This window comes from Daphnia magna, linkage group LG9, assembly GCF_020631705.1.
Source record: "Daphnia magna isolate NIES linkage group LG9, ASM2063170v1.1, whole genome shotgun sequence".
Classification (NCBI taxonomy): domain Eukaryota; kingdom Metazoa; phylum Arthropoda; class Branchiopoda; order Diplostraca; family Daphniidae; genus Daphnia; species Daphnia magna.
In genome coordinates, this window is record NC_059190.1 from 6,433,513 (window position 1) to 6,445,500 (window position 11,988).

The 11,988-nt window shown below is 45.1% G+C and overlaps 3 pseudogenes; 2 read left to right on the plus strand and 1 right to left on the minus strand.

Moving 5' to 3' along the window:
* The first annotated feature begins 341 nt into the window (after positions 1–341).
* Positions 342–2,926, plus strand: LOC116925334 (annotated as a pseudogene).
* Positions 2,927–5,588: 2,662 nt separating this feature from the next.
* On the plus strand, positions 5,589–7,853 carry LOC123466342 (annotated as a pseudogene).
* A 2,099-nt stretch (positions 7,854–9,952) lies between these two features.
* On the minus strand, positions 9,953–11,203 carry LOC116918627 (annotated as a pseudogene).
* Between the last annotated feature and the right edge of the window lie 785 nt (positions 11,204–11,988).

Below are 11,988 nucleotides of genomic sequence, written 5' to 3' on the forward strand. Positions count from 1 at the left end.
GGTTTGGTAGCTCAGGGCAACGCGAAAGGGAGGATCGGCAGGAGAATTCCGGAGGTGGGGGGAAGGGGACGCAGGAGGAGTCAGAGATCGTTCTGGTTGAGTCGTCAACAACGGTTTCGAAGGAAATCAGCGACGAGATTAGGGTTTGGCAGACCAGCGGGCTATCGACGGAAGAATCGAAGGCCATATAAAAAAAGTATACGCTGGAATTTGAAGATCCATCCTTCTCTATCAAACCCCCCAAGTTAGATAGCTTTATGTTGAGGCACGCTAAAGACAAGAACTGTGTGAAAGCGGTATGTGCGGCGGAAGAAGCGCACATTGCGACACAGTTGAAGATCATGGACATTGCTCCACCTCTGATCGACCTGTACTGCAAAGTCTGCGCTCTGGACGAAGGAGAAGAGGAAGCACAGGCCAAGATAGCTGTGCAAGCGGTTTTGCAGCAGTGGGGTCGTGCGTACCACTATATCACGCAAAAGCGAAGACGGTCGGTTGTGTCGTTGGTGGACCCGGCTTTTGATTTCCTCCTGTCAACTCCTAGCGCTTATGCTCCTGGAAAGGAGGCTGTCGAGCTCCTTTTTACAGAGAAATTCCTCGAGTCGATGCTGAAGGAAGCGACTCAGGATGCCCGTTGGCTAACTCGGCAGCAGCTAGGGAGAGGGCCCAGGCGGGTAGAAGGAAAGCAGCGAGTCACCCAGGCCAGTCGACCCGGGTTTTGCGGCCGAGGAGAGTGGACGCCCCACAAACGTACCCGGATGGAAGACAGAATGGTGCTGGCAAGTGGGTTCGGACGGCGACGACCAAGTCATGGTTGAGTGGAGGAGATAGGTATGTCAACAGAAACGTCAGTAGTAGCATTAAATCTGTGGCAACCGGTCACGTAGAGCATGTGGGTTCGCGTTTGTTAAATTTTTAAAAAATTTAGGAGAGCGTAACTGACGATTTTTGGGTATTAGAAAGTGTGGCGAAGGGGATTAAATTGGATTTTTTGAGAACGCCGAAGCAAGTAAAACCCCCCCGTTCAGTAGTAATGTCGGCCAAAATGTTGAGCGTATGCGACAGAGAAGTTGACGAATTGCTTCGAAAGCAAGCCGTAGTTGAAATCTCGAAAGACGCTTCCGACGGTTTCGTGTGTTCATTATTCGTGATTCCAAAATATGGAATCTGGCTTCAGACCGATCGTAAATCTGAAGCCGTTGAATGCGTTCATTAGATATGAGCATTTCAAGATGGAGAATTTAGACTCCGCGCATTTCATTCTAAGAAAAGGGGATTGGATGGCGAAGTTGGATTTGAAGGACGCGTATCTAACGGTTCCTGTTCACCCATCCCATCATAGATTTTTACGCTTCGCATGGAGGGGGCGTATTTATCAGTTCAACTGTCTGGCTTTCGGATTAGCGCCCGCACCAAGGTGTTTTTCGAAGATTCTGAGAGTAGTGGCAGCCTATCTGAGGAGGAAAGGGCTGAGAATGATAATTTACCTCGACGACATTTTGATTGTAAATTCGTCAAAGGAAAGCGCCAAGAATGACGTCAAGAAAGTAATTGATTTGTTGCAGAACTTTGGTTTTTTTATAAACTGGGAGAAATCTATCACAGAGCCAGCTCAGATACTGGAGTATCTGGGGCTGGTGATCAATTCGATCAAATTATCGTTTGCGCTACCGACGGAATAAGCGTCGGCGGTTAAGACCAAATGCGGTGCGGCTCTGGCGAGAGGTGCGATTACGTTGCGCGAAATGGCGTCGATAATGGGAAATTTCACGTGGGCGATTCCGACAATTCCGTTTGCGCAGGCGCATTTTCGAAGAATGCAAGCGCTGTACATTGAACAAGCCAGGTTCGCTAAATTTAATCTGCAAGTTAGATGCCTGCTGTCGGCGGAAGCAAGGTCGGATCTGGAGTGGTGGTCTAGCAACTTAAGTCGCGGCAGGGATAAGGTGTTTTTTCCGCACGTGCTGGACTTGGAAATTTTTTCAGACGCCTCGATGACGGGTTGGGGCTAAGGTAATAAGGTACGAACAAGAGGCTCTTGGACGAGGGCGGATACCGAGAAACACATAAACGAACTGGAATTGCTGGGCGCATTGTATGCAGTCCAAGCTTTTGCCACACTATCAGAGAATATTTCCATAAGGATCTACTTGGATAATATTACAGCGATAGCGTATATTAACCACGGGGGCGGCACCAGATCGAAAGCATTGACTAAGAAATCGGCTGCACTCATCGGATGGTGTGAGAAGCGGGACATAGCCATTGAAGCAGTTCATCTTCAAGGCAAGCTAAATGTGGTGGCCGATGAGGAGTCTAGAGCGGGCCCAGACGCGGGCGACGGGATGTTGAAGCCATCGGTCTTCAAAAAAGTGCAGGGAATATGGTTGTCTAAAGTAGACGTTTTTGCGTCTCACTGCAACGCCTAGCTATCGTCGTACATGTCTTGAAGGCTGCAACCGCAAGCGATGGGAACTAACGCGTTTTCCATTAATTGGAAGGGTCTCTCTGGTTATATTCCCCCCCCCCCCTTTGCGCTTATATTTAAATGCTTAGAAAAAATTCGGAGAGAAAAAGCTGACGCAGTTTTTGTTTGCCCTATATGGTCAGGACAACCATGGTTTCCCGTTCTTCTGGAATTAGCTTGCGACGTGACTTTGCTCCTTCATCCGGAACTGGATATGCTTACATCAGCGCTCCAGGAGCCACACCTCTTGTTAGCGACGAATGCATTGCACCTGGCCGTGTGGAGATTGCCAGGCGACAATTGCGTGACCAAGGTTTTTCGTAATCAGTGGTCAGCCTTCTCATGGCCGGTAACCAACCAGGAACGCTTGCCGCATACGATTCCGCGTGGCGAAATTGGACAAATTGGTGTGTGGGGAGGGGTACGGATCCCTTGTCGGCAACTTTAGCGGACATTTTGCAATATTGCACGGACTTACTCGCCTCGGGCTATAGCACAGTAAACCTTCACCGATCGGTGCTATCAAAAACATTAGGTCCAATTGAAGGATTCGCGATAGGTAAACATCCATTAGTCACTAGGCTGTTAAAAGGATGTTACCATTTCAACCCTCCGCGTCCAAAATATGGCAGTATCTGGGATACTAATCAAGTATTTACTTACATTGCATCGCTAGGTGAAAACAAACATCTGGCGCTGAAAGCATTGGGAAGCAAGTTGGTCACACTTTTGGCGTTGGCCACACTAATGAGAGTATCCGAATTGGCGGCGATCGACTATCACTCTATTAGGTTCGGAGATGTAGGTGGAGTGAAATTCGCGCTGAGACAGTTAAGGAAGGCACAGCGGTAGGGACCGCTTAAATCGTTTACTATAGCGAGTAACCCAACCCCCGAATTATGCCCAGTTTTGACGTTTAAAAACTTTTTGGAGCGTACGAATCAGCTTCAGTCTCAGTCAAACGAAGGCAGCTTGCTTATTGCGCTCGTCGTGCCTCACAAACCGGTTACGGCTAACACGGTAAGCCGATGGATCAAATCGGTTTTGGGAAGAGCGGGCGTCGACACGGCGAATTTTGGAGCACACTCCACAAGAAGCGCGGCCGCTTCGGAAGCGGTTAATGAGGGGGTACCGATCGACTCGGTAGTAAGGACCGGAAATTGGGCGAATAAGGCGAAATTCAACCGATTTTACAATCGCGCGTCGGTGTGGATTGTCCATTGACAAAATTAAAAATTAAACGAAACCAACAAGCTTTAAAGTCACCCTTAGGGTCTATCGAAATGTAATTTCGAGACACATTTGTAGTTACCAGAGGAATCGTTCAATGATCCCGAAAGGTAACTGTAATTGTATGAGAAATAAATCAAGAGACGACCCTAAGGGTCAGTCACCAAACCTTTGCCAACCAGTTTTCATTTATTTATAGTTTCATTTGAATTTGTAACATTACAGACCATTCCGTGGTCGAAAGACCAGAGGTTACTCTAGAGGCAGAAATAACGTTAACCCAAGCCAAGCGGGTCGGTAAATTGGAGAGGAAAATGACAAAGAACAGCACAGCACGAGAGACGAGCCATGGAAGAAGACAATACCCGTTAAAAAATTATGCCGTGATCATGCCTTAAAATTTTTGTTTTGTTTGGACTGCCTGTGTTCGTTTTTTGTGTTTTGTCGGGACTGAAAATTGGGACAGAGTTTTTTTCCCTGACTCAAGCTTTATCAGGTTTTTCTCTGCTCCCTCTCAGTTACCCATTATTGGATCCTGTAGTCATTTGTGTCCATGTCAGTGAAGTGTGAAGAGCACCATATTTGATTTGTAATTTGGCCGGTACACGCTCTGTGATAGCAAATAAGTCTGAAGTATTGGGGGCGTGTACAGGCATGAGGAAACGGGTAGCTTACCCCACCTTTGTTTTCTTTATAAAGCTAAATATATGTAGTCTACACCCTTAGGGTCATCTCTTCATTTATTTCTCATACAATTACAGTTACCTTTCGGGATCGTTGAACGATCCCTCTGGTAACTACCAATTTAAAGGACTCAGAGGAGATAATTAAACCGTTGACTGAAGGAATAAGTTTAAAGGGTACAGGTGGAAACTTTTAAAGAAGAAAAGGTGGCGTTTACCACGAGAATATCTTCTACGAATAGGAGAATAAACAACCATATTTTCCTTTGGTTTCTTATAATAATAGGCCCTACTGAAACTTGAACAAAGATTATCAGAGTCAGAGTCTGAAGTGCTAATCATTACACCCTAGGACCCGTTTAAAACACCGACCTTTCATCCAGAATATACAGCAATCAATGTTTGTTTTCACAACAACACGGTAGCGAGATGCGCCAGTAATTCGTCATTAAAAGAAAGAATACTAATCGACGAAGATGGGGTTCGAACCCAGGCGTGCAATGCATAATAGATTAGCATACCATCTCCTTAACCACTTGGTCACCTCGTCTATAAGCAGAATCAAACTTCACTTGACTAACACTTATCCATAAACAAGAACTTTTCATCTATGCAGTAACTACGTGTGAAATTTAATAGCCACAAAGCAACATTCGAAGCACTACCCCCGATGAGAGACTTGAACCCTCGACCTCAGGATTAAAAGTCCCGCGCTCTTCCGGCTGAGCTACCGCGCTTACATACCGCGTTCTGGGATAGAAATTTCAATTATTTCTTTAATATACCTTACGAAACATTGTCCTCTTTTATATTGTAATTTTTGTTATTGCTGTCACGGCGCGATAGCGCAGTAGGCAGCGCACGAGTCTCATAATCTTGAGGTCGTGAGTTCAAACCTCACTCGGGGCAGTTACTTGCTATTAAACAAAGTTATTTTTGTGCCAATACGCAGGTTTACTTCGTGTGGAGATGGGTGTTTTCTAGATATTGTACTTAATGTGACCCACGTGAAATGATTTAGAAGAATACAGTATAATGTAAGCTACGTCAATTCATTTTAATTTGTTGTTCCATATTATTGTAAATTCCGTTCTCATCAACTATATAGTGTTGACCTTGTTTATTCAGCTCTTTTAAGCAAATTTGGAACTAAGGTGGTGGGCTTATATCTCTGTAGACCTCAGATCTGATTTAGCTCCCAAGCAAGAATGTCATCAGGCTTAGGTTCTGACAACTCAAACTCTTCAAGCTCTGAGTCTTCCACCGACTCGTCTAGCTCAGATTCTAGTTTTCTTTCAAAATTTAGCACTCGAAAATTCGAATTTTCCAAATCAGGGTCCACTTCACTCGCCAAATGGATCGTCACAGGCATCAAGGACGAAAAAGTTAAAGCCTGTAGGGAGGCGTTTAAACCTACCCTGAAGCGGAAGTCCGAGTTTCTCGTAAACCCCACTCTGGACGAATCTATTTATCTACGACTGAAAGCTTCAAAAAACTCCAACGCTTCTAATACCAACATAGATCCGACGGAGAAGACGCTCAAGAAATTGTCTTACAAAATTTTGGATTTAATCAAGCCTCTTTTGTATCTAGCCAGTCGCGCCAATTTAAAGTAGAGGAAGAAAAGCGATTCCATCGCAACCCAAAGCGCAATCCGGCTTTGGGCCACACTTTTTTGAGATATTATCAAATCTCGCCGGCAAAACATCCTCGCCCAAGTCTACCCCGAGTTCATGAATCTTCTGGATAGGAGCGATATCTGGTCGGGAGGAGAAGACCTCTTCGGTCGGAAGTTTTTACGTCACCTAGTTAACGAAGCGATGGCGCAATCTACCCTCGTAGGCATCTCCAAGGTCAACAAGAAGCCTCCACCCACCAAGGATCGCCACCCGGGCCCTGCTAGAGACTCTACTTTCAATCAGCAGCGACCGAGAAATTCCTACCCTTAAACCGCTCAACGTGACAGGTACATTACAAATTCATCTCACTCTTTTGGCGGTCAAGTCTCCCGTTTCATTAACAATTGGGTTAAAATCACCTCCGACCCGTGGGTTTTGCGTACGGTCGAACACGGCCTCAGTCTCGATTTCATCTCCACTCCCACCCAACAAAACATCCCACGTAAAGCAGTAATGAACGATCAACAACTAGAGATTTGCGACATTTCTTCTCTACTTCGAAAAGGGGCCATCACCCCTTCAGACGGTGTCGGTTTCATAAGCGGGTTCTTTGTTGTACCAAAATCTTCGGGGGGATGGAGGCCGATTGTGAATTTAAAAGGCTTAAATCAGTTCATCCCACACCAACATTTTAAAATGGAGGGCGTAAATACCGTGCGTCACGCGGTGAGGCAAGGGGAATGGCTAGCAAAAATAGATTTGAAGGACGCCTACCTTACCATTGCCCTCTGCCCAGAACACAGGTTTCTCTTTCAGTTCAAATGGAGAGAGAAGTTTTTTAAATTCATTTCAATGCCATTTGGCCTCGGTCCAGCACCCGGGGTGTTCACCAAACTGCTGAAACCAATCGTTAGCTTCCTTAGACAGCGTGGCGTGCGTCTCGTCATCTATCTCGACGACATACTAATCATAGGCCATTCCAAAGAATCAGCTGAAGAGGCTGTTAATCAAGTTTTCCACCTCTTCTTGTCACTCGGTTTCGTTATTCACGAAGAAAAGTCAAGAATGTTGCCAACTCAGTCTCTCGAGTACATCGGTTTAGGCATAGATACGATCGCTATGACTTTCTCCCTCCCATCAAAGAAAGTAGAAAAATTAAAGGAAATGTGTACTCTTGCGTACAAGTCGGGCTCTCCATCACTCCAAGATTTAGCCTCATTGCTAGGGATTCTAAACTGGGCCGCTCATTCAGTAAATTACGCTCCGGCGCACTGCAGAAATCTTCAGGCCTTCTACGCAATAAATTCAAAATCGGCTAAGGGTGACCTCTCAGCCCGGTTTCCTTTTTCGCCAAAAGCCAGGGACGACCTAGACTGGTGGATGTTGAAGGCATCCTTCTCGGCAGGGCGGAAACTGACCGCACCTCCCCCCTCAATTTTTATATGCTCTCATGCCTCCCTTTCCGGATGGGGAGCTGTCAGTGATAACGTGAGAACTGGTGGCCCATGGACCACAACCGATTCAGGCCGACACATAAATGAGTTGGAATTGATAGCAGCCTTTAACGCAATTAAATGCTTCGCCACCTCGGCATCTTTTACATCAATCGAGATTAACATAGATAATACGTCGGCAGTATCCTACATCAACAGACAAGGCGGCTTAAAGTCAGGCGCCCTTTGCGAAACGGCCCTGGAGATCAATTCATGGAGTGAAGCCAGGTCAATCGATCTTCACGCCATCTACCTTCCAGGCTCGTTGAATCTTGTAGCCGACGCAGAGTCCCGCAAACCTGTAGCAACAGGCGATTGGAAACTATCCACATCCGCATTCAAAAAAATTCATCAGACGTAGAAGACGGAAGTAGACTTATTCGCCAACGCATGGAACGCGCAACTTCCAATATTCGTCAGCCGTTTCCCTCAGCCGGGCGCATGGATGACGGACGCATTTACATTGAACTGGAAGTCTTTCAAAGCCTTCGCCTTCCCCCCGTTCAACTTAATCGCGAGCTGCCTAACGAAGTTGATCCAGGAGAAGGCAACAATAATTCTAATAACACCATTTTGGCTGAGCCAACCCTGGTTTCCAGATTTGCTGAAACTGGCGACGGACACCCCACGCATGCTACACCCAGAGAAAGATCTGCTGACATACCCGCTGGGGGAATGTCACCAGCTCACAGCCAACTATTCAATCCGACTAGTCGCCTGGAAACTATCGGGGGATGCCTCAAAAGCCAAGGGTTTCCGGATGAAGTCATCGAGCTGTTATTATCCGAACCAAGAGCGAATACCAACGCTGCATATCAGTCGGCGTGGGTCAACTGGTGTGATTGGTGCCATAGACGGGATGCTGATCCCATGTCTAGTGGTGTAAAGGAGGTACTAAGCTTCCTGGCCGGAATGTTTAAAGAGGGCAAGAGTTACAATACAACTAATGTTCATAGGTCTATGTTATCCTCCACCCTTAATTTAACCGCTTCAGGCCTCAAGGATGTCGGAAAGCACCCACTAGTAATCCAGCTGATGAAGGGCATCTACCAAGGCAAGCCCCCGATTCCTAAATACAGCCGCTACATGGGACCCATCCGTGGTCATCAATAATTTCGTCTCCACGACCGGAAGGAATATGTCACTTATCCAACTGGCCCGCAAAACAGTCACTCTATAAGCCTTAGCTACACTCCTCAGATGCTCCGAGCTGAATTCCATCCAGCTCGACTCTGTTTCGTTCTCTGCCACAAAAGTATTTTTTTAACCTAGGGGTCCTTCGAAAGAGCCAGAGTTCCGGTCCACTCATGAGATACTCGCTGGATGAGTGGGAAAACCCACTTATTGGTCCGGTGGCATGCCTCCGCTTTTATTTAGAAAGAACGGCCAACCTTCGGTCATCTCTCAACAATTCAGGCGTGTTTATTGGTTCAAATAAACCTCATAGCCCGGTAACGGGTTCTACTATAGCCCGCTGGATCAAAGACCAGCTAAAAGAAGCTGGCATAGACACATCTATCTTCTTGGCTCATTCCACTAGAGGAGCGGCTGCGTCAAAAGCAGCGTCAGCCGGAGTCTCTATTGTAAGGTATTAATATTTTAACTTACTTTTTCATTGTCGTTTCTTGGAAAGTATATTTCAGTAGCACAAAAAATTGGGGAACAACTCTTTAGGAACTGAACTGTGAAAATGTGTCTCGCTCTATTTTCTATAGAACAACTAGTTTTTATACGGGGTTCGTGAAGGTCGAACTACAAGAAAATTAAGTTTGAAACGTTTGAAGGGTAAATCAGTCTGTAAGACGTCTAAGGAAGAAATTACATAGAAAAGAGGGGCGTATAAAAAATTAATGTTACGTAAGAATAAAGGTAGGTAAAAATAAGGAAAATAATAAAGAAGAAATTGTTTTGGTTCTTTACATAGCTATCCGGTTCCAAAAGATTGCGTCTCGCAATCAATCAAGGTCAAATTTGGAACGGAATAGAAAGTGAGTCAAAACAAAACAAAGAAAACAACATTAATTAATTCAACAGAACAGCTGCTTCTCGATGCGCTTGTCTTAGTGCGTCCCGGTGGAATTTGTTGCGTGGAGGCTCTCCTTGTAGAAAAGGGGCTGATGGGGCAAAAAATTCCGGGGCGGGTTGTTGAATAGAGGCGGGTAAGTTTACAATAGTAATGGGCGGGGATAGATTTGAGGGGTTTAATAACGCGGGGTGGCCTACTTCTATATCATTATCAGATGTTTTGGTGAAGCAAGTGAAAGGGTTACAAGTACTTAGAAAAGAACAACAAGGTATGTATCTTGCAATAAGGGAACCTACTCCACAAAAATGAAAGAAAAAGAATCCGATAAATCCCATCCCTAGAAGACTACAAATGCTACTTGACCAACTAAGAATCTTAGACGACAGGGAAACGTTCTTTTCTTTTTGGAGTGAGGAAAGAAGAGTGCTCATGTGAAAAGGATTTCAAAGGTCGATGCTATGTTCTTCTTTAGCAGCAGCAATTATCTCGGCGATTGCAGCTGCGGTGCTCATTTGGTGGGGGGTTAGCGCGGGGTGTAAACTTAGTGCGAGTAGCTTATCAATTTCATACGGCAAAGTGTTGATCAAACTATGTCCTTGGATTATTACACCGGGGACGATTGGATGCCAAGAACTGTTTTTGTAGAAATGTGCTCGGCCGTTAATGTTGACGAAATTTTTGTGCCAGTAACAGGGGGTGTAAGGCGTCAGTTCCCATTCTTCAGTGTCTAAAGTGTAGTCGCCGAGTTTGGGTGGAGGACCACAGCTTGTGATTTCAGTGGTGATCGTTGAATTTTTCGGGGAGCATTGATAGACGCTGATCGATTCACCAGTGGCTATCAATTTGCTACATGTGGGTAAATTAAGGTAACTGGCAGCAAGCCATCCACTGTGTTGTGCGGTGGCGATAGCAGTTTTGTGTGCCAGCACTCGATTTTTACATTGCAGAGCTCGAATTTCTCGAGCCACTCCATTTATTCCATCGGTAGTTCGGTCTCGTGCGTATTGAGAATGTGCCGCTCCGCTGATTTTAGCCCGGATAATGTCAGCAATTTTTTCGATGTCTTCTTCCAGTGGGTTACTCGGATGAGTATTGGTATCAGTTAAAGAATGTAAACGTAAAATAACTTTGTCCATTCCGATTACTTGTTTGTAACTTTTTTCGGATGAATTACAATATTCCTTGTTAGTTGTATTGTAAACAAAGTCAAGTTGTTGTTCGACGTCGCGAATTCTTTCTATTTCACTGTTGTTAGTCAGGTAACGTTGAGCGATACCTGTTTCCACAAGCCTTAGTTTGCACTGTTGAACTTCTCTTAACGATTCTTTCCAGACAATGGTCACTAGGTTGTGAGAAACGGATCCGTTGATCCCTCCCGGTATATCGCCAATGGGTGAACTTATCGTACAGTTAGCGCACTCAGTTTCTAAAGTAACTTCTTCTAATCGACAGTTGATCAGCTGATCAGCTGTGACTTGAAGCCAGCTACCCTGCACATTTGGAATACGTTCGAACGACCACTTATTGTTTCCTAAGTAGTCCATGCTTTTGCCATGGCACAATCGGGAATCACGCATTTTTTCACATTCATGTGCATTGACTTCTATTGGCACTATTGATTGACTTGGAGTTTGCCAACCCCAGAAGTCAGTATAGATGTGTTTCTTTTCCAGCCATATGGTACACAAATGGCCAACAAAACGGGTGATTTGGGGAAGAGTAGAATAGACATCATAATATTGTCGCGGTTATTGAGGCCCCATGGACTAGTTGTCACGTCCGGCGCTCCTGTATCAGTTATTGACCGCAACTCTACCCGAGATGTCCGGCAGTCTTGTCAGCGGATATTTTCCCCGGTAGCTGCTGTCCACAAAACTGCATAAATACTCGTAAGTTTCCCTTGCTGTACCCCCAGTCTACTTATATGTGTTGTAGTGTTGTGGACGTTTACAGTGAATAAACGTGTCTTAGTCACTACCTGGGTCTTCAAGTAACTCCCCACGTTACAATATACTGGAATAGCGGGAAGGGGGCTTATTTGATAATCACAGTAATCGCTAGTGAATTTTAGGAACCCTTTTGGCTGAGCAGCCGTACAATTACAAATAGTGATGTTAAGAGCATGGAGGCGACAGAAAAACGGTATGATGAGGAGAGGTAGAAGACATAATCTATGAGAAAAGTAATTTCCAATCAATTTCAGGGATAAATTCTATGAATTATTAAGATTACTAATACAAAGTTTTTAGAATTTAAACATGGTTTAAATATAGTTAAAGTGATTCGGACGTAATTTACAAAAAAAAATTTTCAGCAATACAATTTCAGAATTTGACAACTGGTTTTAAAAGATTCCGAGGACGTAACCCGAGGCGACGCTCTGGTTGTATGGGTAAGGTTGACGTCTCTGGAATCGGTTTGGAAGGTAAGGAAATTGTTGGTGAACTCACCATTTAATTTGGAGTAGGAG